This window comes from Bufo bufo, chromosome 3 (genome assembly GCF_905171765.1).
Source record: "Bufo bufo chromosome 3, aBufBuf1.1, whole genome shotgun sequence".
NCBI lineage: Eukaryota > Metazoa > Chordata > Amphibia > Anura > Bufonidae > Bufo > Bufo bufo.
In genome coordinates, this window is record NC_053391.1 from 387,772,918 (window position 1) to 387,786,796 (window position 13,879).

Genomic DNA, 13,879 nt, shown 5'->3' on the forward strand with positions numbered 1-13,879 from the left:
AGTACAGATTTGGTTAAATAGAGATGTGAGGCCTGTTTTTTTTTGCGCTGTGTGACAGGTATAGGTTTAATCACAGAATCAGATTTCTATCAGCACGCTAGCGTGTGTCTTAGGTTTTTCTGAATGACACTATCACTAGCTTCAATGTAAGATATTCTTTTTGGGATAGATTTCAAGTAGGCCTCAAATACCAGAAACTAGTTATTTTGAGAATGGCAAATTTGGGAATGGTTTTTCAACCCAGAAAAAAAAGTGTGCTTTTACGGTCACTACAAATAACTTGACCAGCTAAAACAGTACAGATTTGGTTAAATAGAGATGTGAGGCCTGTTTTTTTTTGCGCTGTGTGACAGGTATAGGTTTAATCACAGAATCAGATTTCTATCAGCACGCTAGCGTGTGTCTTAGGTTTTTCTGAATGACACTATCACTAGCTTCAATGTAAGATATTCTTTTTGGGATAGATTTCAAGTAGGCCTCAAATACCAGAAACTAGTTATTTTGAGAATGGCAAATTTGGGAATGGTTTTTCAACCCAGAAAAAAAAGTGTGCTTTTACGGTCACTACAAATAACTTGACCAGCTAAAACAGTACAGATTTGGTTAAATAGAGATGTGAGGCCTGTTTTTTTTTGCGCTGTGTGACAGGTATAGGTTTAATCACAGAATCAGATTTCTATCAGCACGCTAGCGTGTGTCTTAGGTTTTTCTGAATGACACTATCACTAGCTTCAATGTAAGATATTCTTTTTGGGATAGATTTCAAGTAGGCCTCAAATACCAGAAACTAGTTATTTTGAGAATGGCAAATTTGGGAATGGTTTTTCAACCCAGAAAAAAAAGTGTGCTTTTACGGTCACTACAAATAACTTGACCAGCTAAAACAGTACAGATTTGGTTAAATAGAGATGTGAGGCCTGTTTTTTTTTGCGCTGTGTGACAGGTATAGGTTTAATCACAGAATCAGATTTCTATCAGCACGCTAGCGTGTGTCTTAGGTTTTTCTGAATGACACTATCACTAGCTTCAATGTAAGATATTCTTTTTGGGATAGATTTCAAGTAGGCCTCAAATACCAGAAACTAGTTATTTTGAGAATGGCAAATTTGGGAATGGTTTTTCAACCCAGAAAAAAAAGTGTGCTTTTACGGTCACTACAAATAACTTGACCAGCTAAAACAGTACAGATTTGGTTAAATAGAGATGTGAGGCCTGTTTTTTTTTGCGCTGTGTGACAGGTATAGGTTTAATCACAGAATCAGACTTCTATCAGCACGCTAGCGTGTGTCTTAGGTTTTTCTGAATGACACTATCACTAGCTTCAATGTAAGATATTCTTTTTGGGATAGATTTCAAGTAGGCCTCAAATACCAGAAACTAGTTATTTTGAGAATGGCAAATTTGGGAATGGTTTTTCAACCCAGAAAAAAAAGTGTGCTTTTACGGTCACTACAAATAACTTGACCAGCTAAAACAGTACAGATTTGGTTAAATAGAGATGTGAGGCCTGTTTTTTTTTGCGCTGTGTGACAGGTATAGGTTTAATCACAGAATCAGATTTCTATCAGCACGCTAGCGTGTGTCTTAGGTTTTTCTGAATGACACTATCACTAGCTTCAATGTAAGATATTCTTTTTGGGATAGATTTCAAGTAGGCCTCAAATACCAGAAACTAGTTATTTTGAGAATGGCAAATTTGGGAATGGTTTTTCAACCCAGAAAAAAAAGTGTGCTTTTACGGTCACTACAAATAACTTGACCAGCTAAAACAGTACAGATTTGGTTAAATAGAGATGTGAGGCCTGTTTTTTTTTGCGCTGTGTGACAGGTATAGGTTTAATCACAGAATCAGATTTCTATCAGCACGCTAGCGTGTGTCTTAGGTTTTTCTGAATGACACTATCACTAGCTTCAATGTAAGATATTCTTTTTGGGATAGATTTCAAGTAGGCCTCAAATACCAGAAACTAGTTATTTTGAGAATGGCAAATTTGGGAATGGTTTTTCAACCCAGAAAAAAAAGTGTGCTTTTACGGTCACTACAAATAACTTGACCAGCTAAAACAGTACAGATTTGGTTAAATAGAGATGTGAGGCCTGTTTTTTTTTGCGCTGTGTGACAGGTATAGGTTTAATCACAGAATCAGATTTCTATCAGCACGCTAGCGTGTGTCTTAGGTTTTTCTGAATGACACTATCACTAGCTTCAATGTAAGATATTCTTTTTGGGATAGATTTCAAGTAGGCCTCAAATACCAGAAACTAGTTATTTTGAGAATGGCAAATTTGGGAATGGTTTTTCAACCCAGAAAAAAAAGTGTGCTTTTACGGTCACTACAAATAACTTGACCAGCTAAAACAGTACAGATTTGGTTAAATAGAGATGTGAGGCCTGTTTTTTTTTTGCGCTGTGTGACAGGTATAGGTTTAATCACAGAATCAGATTTCTATCAGCACGCTAGCGTGTGTCTTAGGTTTTTCTGAATGACACTATCACTAGCTTCAATGTAAGATATTCTTTTTGGGATAGATTTCAAGTAGGCCTCAAATACCAGAAACTAGTTATTTTGAGAATGGCAAATTTGGGAATGGTTTTTCAACCCAGAAAAAAAAGTGTGCTTTTACGGTCACTACAAATAACTTGACCAGCTAAAACAGTACAGATTTGGTTAAATAGAGATGTGAGGCCTGTTTTTTTTTGCGCTGTGTGACAGGTATAGGTTTAATCACAGAATCAGATTTCTATCAGCACGCTAGCGTGTGTCTTAGGTTTTTCTGAATGACACTATCACTAGCTTCAATGTAAGATATTCTTTTTGGGATAGATTTCAAGTAGGCCTCAAATACCAGAAACTAGTTATTTTGAGAATGGCAAATTTGGGAATGGTTTTTCAACCCAGAAAAAAAAGTGTGCTTTTACGGTCACTACAAATAACTTGACCAGCTAAAACAGTACAGATTTGGTTAAATAGAGATGTGAGGCCTGTTTTTTTTTTGCGCTGTGTGACAGGTATAGGTTTAATCACAGAATCAGATTTCTATCAGCACGCTAGCGTGTGTCTTAGGTTTTTCTGAATGACACTATCACTAGCTTCAATGTAAGATATTCTTTTTGGGATAGATTTCAAGTAGGCCTCAAATACCAGAAACTAGTTATTTTGAGAATGGCAAATTTGGGAATGGTTTTTCAACCCAGAAAAAAAAGTGTGCTTTTACGGTCACTACAAATAACTTGACCAGCTAAAACAGTACAGATTTGGTTAAATAGAGATGTGAGGCCTGTTTTTTTTTGCGCTGTGTGACAGGTATAGGTTTAATCACAGAATCAGATTTCTATCAGCACGCTAGCGTGTGTCTTAGGTTTTTCTGAATGACACTATCACTAGCTTCAATGTAAGATATTCTTTTTGGGATAGATTTCAAGTAGGCCTCAAATACCAGAAACTAGTTATTTTGAGAATGGCAAATTTGGGAATGGTTTTTCAACCCAGAAAAAAAAGTGTGCTTTTACGGTCACTACAAATAACTTGACCAGCTAAAACAGTACAGATTTGGTTAAATAGAGATGTGAGGCCTGTTTTTTTTTTGCGCTGTGTGACAGGTATAGGTTTAATCACAGAATCAGATTTCTATCAGCACGCTAGCGTGTGTCTTAGGTTTTTCTGAATGACACTATCACTAGCTTCAATGTAAGATATTCTTTTTGGGATAGATTTCAAGTAGGCCTCAAATACCAGAAACTAGTTATTTTGAGAATGGCAAATTTGGGAATGGTTTTTCAACCCAGAAAAAAAAGTGTGCTTTTACGGTCACTACAAATAACTTGACCAGCTAAAACAGTACAGATTTGGTTAAATAGAGATGTGAGGCCTGTTTTTTTTTTGCGCTGTGTGACAGGTATAGGTTTAATCACAGAATCAGATTTCTATCAGCACGCTAGCGTGTGTCTTAGGTTTTTCTGAATGACACTATCACTAGCTTCAATGTAAGATATTCTTTTTGGGATAGATTTCAAGTAGGCCTCAAATACCAGAAACTAGTTATTTTGAGAATGGCAAATTTGGGAATGGTTTTTCAACCCAGAAAAAAAAGTGTGCTTTTACGGTCACTACAAATAACTTGACCAGCTAAAACAGTACAGATTTGGTTAAATAGAGATGTGAGGCCTGTTTTTTTTTGCGCTGTGTGACAGGTATAGGTTTAATCACAGAATCAGATTTCTATCAGCACGCTAGCGTGTGTCTTAGGTTTTTCTGAATGACACTATCACTAGCTTCAATGTAAGATATTCTTTTTGGGATAGATTTCAAGTAGGCCTCAAATACCAGAAACTAGTTATTTTGAGAATGGCAAATTTGGGAATGGTTTTTCAACCCAGAAAAAAAAGTGTGCTTTTACGGTCACTACAAATAACTTGACCAGCTAAAACAGTACAGATTTGGTTAAATAGAGATGTGAGGCCTGTTTTTTTTTGCGCTGTGTGACAGGTATAGGTTTAATCACAGAATCAGATTTCTATCAGCACGCTAGCGTGTGTCTTAGGTTTTTCTGAATGACACTATCACTAGCTTCAATGTAAGATATTCTTTTTGGGATAGATTTCAAGTAGGCCTCAAATACCAGAAACTAGTTATTTTGAGAATGGCAAATTTGGGAATGGTTTTTCAACCCAGAAAAAAAAGTGTGCTTTTACGGTCACTACAAATAACTTGACCAGCTAAAACAGTACAGATTTGGTTAAATAGAGATGTGAGGCCTGTTTTTTTTTGCGCTGTGTGACAGGTATAGGTTTAATCACAGAATCAGATTTCTATCAGCACGCTAGCGTGTGTCTTAGGTTTTTCTGAATGACACTATCACTAGCTTCAATGTAAGATATTCTTTTTGGGATAGATTTCAAGTAGGCCTCAAATACCAGAAACTAGTTATTTTGAGAATGGCAAATTTGGGAATGGTTTTTCAACCCAGAAAAAAAAGTGTGCTTTTACGGTCACTACAAATAACTTGACCAGCTAAAACAGTACAGATTTGGTTAAATAGAGATGTGAGGCCTGTTTTTTTTTGCGCTGTGTGACAGGTATAGGTTTAATCACAGAATCAGATTTCTATCAGCACGCTAGCGTGTGTCTTAGGTTTTTCTGAATGACACTATCACTAGCTTCAATGTAAGATATTCTTTTTGGGATAGATTTCAAGTAGGCCTCAAATACCAGAAACTAGTTATTTTGAGAATGGCAAATTTGGGAATGGTTTTTCAACCCAGAAAAAAAAGTGTGCTTTTACGGTCACTACAAATAACTTGACCAGCTAAAACAGTACAGATTTGGTTAAATAGAGATGTGAGGCCTGTTTTTTTTTGCGCTGTGTGACAGGTATAGGTTTAATCACAGAATCAGATTTCTATCAGCACGCTAGCGTGTGTCTTAGGTTTTTCTGAATGACACTATCACTAGCTTCAATGTAAGATATTCTTTTTGGGATAGATTTCAAGTAGGCCTCAAATACCAGAAACTAGTTATTTTGAGAATGGCAAATTTGGGAATGGTTTTTCAACCCAGAAAAAAAAGTGTGCTTTTACGGTCACTACAAATAACTTGACCAGCTAAAACAGTACAGATTTGGTTAAATAGAGATGTGAGGCCTGTTTTTTTTTGCGCTGTGTGACAGGTATAGGTTTAATCACAGAATCAGATTTCTATCAGCACGCTAGCGTGTGTCTTAGGTTTTTCTGAATGACACTATCACTAGCTTCAATGTAAGATATTCTTTTTGGGATAGATTTCAAGTAGGCCTCAAATACCAGAAACTAGTTATTTTGAGAATGGCAAATTTGGGAATGGTTTTTCAACCCAAAAAAAAAAGTGTGCTTTTACGGTCACTACAAATAACTTGACCAGCTAAAACAGTACAGATTTGGTTAAATAGAGATGTGAGGCCTGTTTTTTTTTTGCGCTGTGTGACAGGTATAGGTTTAATCACAGAATCAGATTTCTATCAGCACGCTAGCGTGTGTCTTAGGTTTTTCTGAATGACACTATCACTAGCTTCAATGTAAGATATTCTTTTTGGATAGATTTCAAGTAGGCCTCAAATACCAGAAACTAGTTATTTTGAGAATGGCAAATTTGGGAATGGTTTTTCAACCCAGAAAAAAAAGTGTGCTTTTACGGTCACTACAAATAACTTGACCAGCTAAAACAGTACAGATTTGGTTAAATAGAGATGTGAGGCCTGTTTTTTTTTGCGCTGTGTGACAGGTATAGGTTTAATCACAGAATCAGATTTCTATCAGCACGCTAGCGTGTGTCTTAGGTTTTTCTGAATGACACTATCACTAGCTTCAATGTAAGATATTCTTTTTGGGATAGATTTCAAGTAGGCCTCAAATACCAGAAACTAGTTATTTTGAGAATGGCAAATTTGGGAATGGTTTTTCAACCCAGAAAAAAAAGTGTGCTTTTACGGTCACTACAAATAACTTGACCAGCTAAAACAGTACAGATTTGGTTAAATAGAGATGTGAGGCCTGTTTTTTTTTTGCGCTGTGTGACAGGTATAGGTTTAATCACAGAATCAGATTTCTATCAGCACGCTAGCGTGTGTCTTAGGTTTTTCTGAATGACACTATCACTAGCTTCAATGTAAGATATTCTTTTTGGGATAGATTTCAAGTAGGCCTCAAATACCAGAAACTAGTTATTTTGAGAATGGCAAATTTGGGAATGGTTTTTCAACCCAGAAAAAAAAGTGTGCTTTTACGGTCACTACAAATAACTTGACCAGCTAAAACAGTACAGATTTGGTTAAATAGAGATGTGAGGCCTGTTTTTTTTTGCGCTGTGTGACAGGTATAGGTTTAATCACAGAATCAGATTTCTATCAGCACGCTAGCGTGTGTCTTAGGTTTTTCTGAATGACACTATCACTAGCTTCAATGTAAGATATTCTTTTTGGGATAGATTTCAAGTAGGCCTCAAATACCAGAAACTAGTTATTTTGAGAATGGCAAATTTGGGAATGGTTTTTCAACCCAGAAAAAAAAGTGTGCTTTTACGGTCACTACAAATAACTTGACCAGCTAAAACAGTACAGATTTGGTTAAATAGAGATGTGAGGCCTGTTTTTTTTTGCGCTGTGTGACAGGTATAGGTTTAATCACAGAATCAGATTTCTATCAGCACGCTAGCGTGTGTCTTAGGTTTTTCTGAATGACACTATCACTAGCTTCAATGTAAGATATTCTTTTTGGGATAGATTTCAAGTAGGCCTCAAATACCAGAAACTAGTTATTTTGAGAATGGCAAATTTGGGAATGGTTTTTCAACCCAGAAAAAAAAGTGTGCTTTTACGGTCACTACAAATAACTTGACCAGCTAAAACAGTACAGATTTGGTTAAATAGAGATGTGAGGCCTGTTTTTTTTTGCGCTGTGTGACAGGTATAGGTTTAATCACAGAATCAGATTTCTATCAGCACGCTAGCGTGTGTCTTAGGTTTTTCTGAATGACACTATCACTAGCTTCAATGTAAGATATTCTTTTTGGATAGATTTCAAGTAGGCCTCAAATACCAGAAACTAGTTATTTTGAGAATGGCAAATTTGGGAATGGTTTTTCAACCCAGAAAAAAAAGTGTGCTTTTACGGTCACTACAAATAACTTGACCAGCTAAAACAGTACAGATTTGGTTAAATAGAGATGTGAGGCCTGTTTTTTTTTGCGCTGTGTGACAGGTATAGGTTTAATCACAGAATCAGATTTCTATCAGCACGCTAGCGTGTGTCTTAGGTTTTTCTGAATGACACTATCACTAGCTTCAATGTAAGATATTCTTTTTGGGATAGATTTCAAGTAGGCCTCAAATACCAGAAACTAGTTATTTTGAGAATGGCAAATTTGGGAATGGTTTTTCAACCCAGAAAAAAAAGTGTGCTTTTACGGTCACTACAAATAACTTGACCAGCTAAAACAGTACAGATTTGGTTAAATAGAGATGTGAGGCCTGTTTTTTTTTTGCGCTGTGTGACAGGTATAGGTTTAATCACAGAATCAGACTTCTATCAGCACGCTAGCGTGTGTCTTAGGTTTTTCTGAATGACACTATCACTAGCTTCAATGTAAGATATTCTTTTTGGGATAGATTTCAAGTAGGCCTCAAATACCAGAAACTAGTTATTTTGAGAATGGCAAATTTGGGAATGGTTTTTCAACCCAGAAAAAAAAGTGTGCTTTTACGGTCACTACAAATAACTTGACCAGCTAAAACAGTACAGATTTGGTTAAATAGAGATGTGAGGCCTGTTTTTTTTTTGCGCTGTGTGACAGGTATAGGTTTAATCACAGAATCAGACTTCTATCTGCACGCTAGCGTGTGTCTTAGGTTTTTCTGAATGACACTATCACTAGCTTCAATGTAAGATATTCTTTTTGGGATAGATTTCAAGTAGGCCTCAAATACCAGAAACTAGTTATTTTGAGAATGGCAAATTTGGGAATGGTTTTTCAACCCAGAAAAAAAAGTGTGCTTTTACGGTCACTACAAATAACTTGACCAGCTAAAACAGTACAGATTTGGTTAAATAGAGATGTGAGGCTGTTTTTTTTTGCGCTGTGTGACAGGCTCAACTTGCCCCTGATTTAATATATGGCCAAAAAAATAACCACACTGTCTATGGTTAAATGGACTTGGGTGACACAGGCTCAGCCTGCACCAGATGTAGTATATGTCCAAAAAATAATCAGACTGTCGATGGTTAAATGCACTTCGGTGACACAGGCTCAGCCTGCAGCTGATGTAGTATATGGCCAAAAAATAACCAGACTGTTGATGGTTAAATGCACTTCGGTGACACAGGCTCAGCCTGCAGCTGATGTAGGATATAGCACAAAATAACCACACTATCGATGGTTAAATACACTTGGTGATAGCTTGTGCTGGCGCACCACAAGTCACAAAATGGCCGCCGTGCACCCAGAAAAAAAGGGATCTACAGCTTAAATAGAGGCTGGGTCACATGCTGCACTGGCCAATCACAGCCATGCCAATAGTAGGCATGGCTGTGATGGCCTCTTGGGGCAAGTAGTATGACGCTTGTTGATTGGCTGCTTTGCAGCCTTTCAAAAAGCGCCAAGAAAGCGCCGAACACCGAACCCGAACCCGGACTTTTACGAAAATGTTCGGGTTCGGGTCCGTGTCACGGACACCCCAAAATTCGGTACTATACAGTTCGGGTTCACTCATCCCTAATTATAATCCTTTTTGTAATTTATTATGACCTTTGAATAATCACCCTTCTCCTGAATGACATCTCCTTGACATCTCCTGATTTTCCCTACCTGACAGTTTTTCATTTGTTATAAGGTTTCATGTACATGTACATTAGTAAGTTGTTTATTTGGACAATTATTGTCTAACTGTACTTACAAGAGTTTTGGTCAATTTGGTCTGGATGCCTGCTTTTAGAAGTACTTGAAGATGTCAAACGTTTAGTGGTGTAGCCAGCCTTTCCTTGCATACAAAAAAATTACGGTAATTACTTTGCAAGCTGGAAGAAAAACATTTGTTTCACTAAGGCTGGGTTCACACTTGAGCGTTTACAGCGCGTTTGAACGCGCTGTAAAACGCTCAACAGATGAAAACCAATGCTTCCCTATGGCCCTGGTTCTCACTTGAGCGCTGAAAAACGCCCTACGCTCAAACAAGTTCTTGAGCTTCTTTGGGGCGTTTTGACGCGCGTTTGTGGCCATAGGACACTGCAGTCAATCACACAAACGCGCGTCAAACGCGCGTTTACTATTGCAAAAAACGTGCATAAAAACGCGCGACAACAACGTGCGTTAAACGCGCATATAAAATACGCTCAGGGTCTGAACCCAGCCCTTAATGCATTCTTTGTCCAAGTGTCTTACATATCTGTTAAGTCTCCTGGTTTTCTGGGGAGGTTCCTCTATACCTGCAGGCCCGGTTTTCACACATAATTACCAGGATTTTTACCTTGGTATCCAGATAATTGCTTTCAAGCTGGCATCACACATGCAGTTTTTATGCAGTTTTTATGCCATTAGTTAAGCTAAAGGCAAGAGTAGATACAAAAGAGAATAGGCATATAAGTAGGCATATAAGTATTTTCTCTGTAATTCTCCATCCTTTCATATCCACTCCTGGCTTTGACATACATAAAAGGCATCAAAACTGTAAGTGGGACTTCACACTACATTTACATGGTGGATTCATGGCAAAATCTGTTCAGAAACCATCTACCATTATTTTTGGTAGAAGTCTGTATTCCGGATTATTTCCACAGGTCTCTGCCAGGCCGTCTCATTTATCATTTTTTACACATATTTTAGGTCTAGAAAATGCTCTAAATCTACACCAGAAAGGGTGCTGGCATAGATTTAGACGGCGCCGAAATTATGCAGAGGCCACCGCCAGCACAGGGGTTGATAAGACCGGGATCTAAAACGCTGATCTTAATAAATGACCCCCAATATGTTCTTCCTTGGAGTGGTTTCCACGTAGACACATAGACCATGGCAGGTATCCACTTGTTGATTAACCCCATTGAAGGGTTCTAAAATCGTGAGGGGATTAGCCACATTCAAAATGCAAAATCACAGCAGAAACGTGATGTCGCCCCTGAGGAAGCCAGTGAGCGAAACCCGGGTCGGGCAGGAACGTGATGGTTTTACCTTTGTTATATGCCTTTTGTCTACTGCCGTTTTGTAAGTAGAATAAAACCTTTTATATCTACTTTTAAGAGGGTGCTACACTATTGCCGATTTTTCTTGACCCTGTAGAGGAGGTGGTCTGTGGAGGATCGGATCCTTTGGGTGAAGAGGATAGAGGCAGGTGCCCCAGTTTCATTCACCTGTGAACAGGATGGTATAATCTCAAGCAGCGCGGTTTCCAAATCCTTATTATCTGACTATCCAGTGTGAATTGCCTACCACACTACACCGAACCAGCAGCGCGATTCATTGTCGTGTTTGGACACAGACTGACTTTGTATTTTGTTTCATTAACATTCCAAGCAGAGCTTCAACATGCAACAAGAAGAAATGAGAGTGAGACAAAACATTTTTTGAACATTCAATTAACTGAAAATAATGCTTAAACTGAAACAGGCAGTTTTTCAGCTGATCCAAATTTTAGGACCACATGCCGTTAAAAGGCCAAATCTGTGCAAAGATGTGGATTCATTGACATTTTCTGTCAGGTAGTCACACGTTGTGATGGCAAAGGCAAAAAAACTCTCCCTTTTTGAACGTGGTCGGGTTGTTAAACTGCATAAGCAGGGTCTCTCACAGCACGCCATCGCTGCTGAGGTGGGACGCAGTAAGACAGTCATTTGGAATTTCTTAAATGATACTGAGGGTTATGGAACAAAAAAGTCAAGTGGAAGCACTGAGCCGGAGGACCCAATTGGCTGTCAGTCAAGACACTGGACGATCCTTGACCCAAATTAAGGCCCTTACTGGTGCTGACTGCAGCCCCATAAGCATCAGAGGGCATCTCAGACTGAAGGGCTTCAAAAACTAAAAATGTCTTCAAAGACCTCGTCTCCTTAAAAGCCACAGAACTGCTCGTTTGGACTTTGCAAGAGAGCACCAAACATGGGACCTTCAAAGGTGGAAGAAAGTTTTATTCTCTGATGAGAAAAAATGTAACCTTGATGGTCCTGATGGTTTCCAACGTTACTGGCATGACAAGCAGATCCCACCTGAGATGTTTTCTACGAGCCACAGTGGAGGGGGCGCCATAATGGTCTGGGATGCTTTTTCCCTCAGTGGAACAATGGAGCTATGTCCAGATGTTGCAGAGAGCATTCCTCATGACTGAGGGCATTCGTCTGTGTGGTAATGACTGTACACAATACCCGCAGGACAAGGGACTTCTTCCAGGAGAATAACATCACTCTTTTGTCCCATCCTGCGTGTTCCCCTGATCTAAATCCAATGAGAACCTTTGGGTGGCAAGGGAAGTTTACAAAAATGGACAACAGTTCCAGACAGTAGATGGCCTTCGTGCGGCCGTCTTCACCACTTGGAGAAATGTTCCCATTCACCTCATGGAAACTGTTGAGGAGGGGTTGAGATATATGCATGTATGCATATATATATATATATATATATATATATATATACATACATTAATAGGCACATTATAGGATGATGTGCGCAGATGTGCCCAGCATCTGCGCACATCTGCCCTTGGTGGTCCACAGGGGCTCATCGTGGCCCCTGTGGGGAATATGTGCCCCCTCAAATGTCCCATATGTATATATATGTGTCCCCTTCTTATTCCTATATCCCCCATATCCATAGGCCCTATTATATGTACCTGAAACCAGGTGCATCAGTGTGAATGTGCCCCAAGCATTCACACTGATGCAATCTGGTTGATTGCATCAGAATGATCGGACAAAGGTCCGGTCATCCTAATGACTACAAAGAAATCTGAGTCCTTTGTTTTAATTATCTCCAGCACTGCTGGAGATAATTATGCATGATAGAAGGAAGGGAGAAATATTATGCGCATTAAAATCGCGCTGCCCGGAATGCAAAGTGCTACAGGCGGGAGATCAAAGACTTCTCCCGCCTGTTAGCAAGTGGCGCGGCCCCAATGCGCTCGTCCGGGGATGTGTGGGCTGGCGCAGTGACGTCATCTCACTGCGCCAGCCCACGTGTCCCTGATGGTGGCGCGAGCCCACGCGCCACACTGTGGGCGGTGCGGCAGTGCGGGCCGCCGGATATAAATATCCGGCGGCCCCTGCACTAGAGGAGAAGAGCCGAGCCGCCTGCCCCCCGCCTGAAGAGGATCACCCCTAGACGGACGAGGCACCCCCTGGACAACGAGCGTTGGGTATCCTTAACCCTATACCACCAAAGATATTAACCCCTACCTACCTTGTCCCACAACGAATACACCTACCCTATCCCACCAACGGATCCCCTGATTAACCCCTACCACTATCCCACCAATGACCACCACCCATATTTTACCCTCATACCCATACCTGCCCATATTCCCATTACCCTCATATACCCTAATTCCCCTGTACCCCAGCATTCACCTGCAGGGTATTAACCCTTGCATTGCTGTACCCCTACCCTTCAGTTACCACCAATCCCCTACCCTAAACCCTGCAGGAGCATCCCTGCTCCCTATTCTGTACCCCTGACTGTATTTCTGTGTCTGTGGCCTGCATTCACCCCTGCAGCGCCACCGTTAACCCTCGTTGGTCCCTTACGGATAGGATTAGAACCAGGTGGGGTGGGCTGCTAATATATGTGTGTGTGTACTGTATTAGATAGCTTTGTGGGTGGAATTTTGGAAACGTGTAGTGTAGTTTAGTGCTGTATTTATAGTACTGCATAAATATTGGTAATTAACCACCTCAGCCCCCAGTGCTTAAACACCCTGAAAGACCAGGCCACTTTTTACACTTCTGACCTACACTACTTTCACCGTTTATTGCTCGGTCATGCAACTTACCACCCAAATGAATTTTACCTCCTTTTCTTCTCACTAATAGAGCTTTCATTTGGTGGTATTTCATTGCTGCTGACATTTTTACTTTTTTTGTTATTAATCGAAATTTAACGATTTTTTTGCAAAAAAATGACATTTTTTCACTTTCAGTTGTAAAATTTTGCAAAAAAAAACGACATCCATATAGAATTTTGCTCTAAATTTATAGTTCTACATGTCTTTGATAAAAAAAAAATGTTTGGGTAGAAAAAAAATGGTTTGGGTAAAAGTTATAGCGTTTACAAACTATGGTACAAAAATGTGAATTTCCGCTTTTTGAAGCAGCTCTGACTTTCTGAGCACCTGTCATGTTTCCTGAGGTTCTACAATGCCCAGACAGTACAAA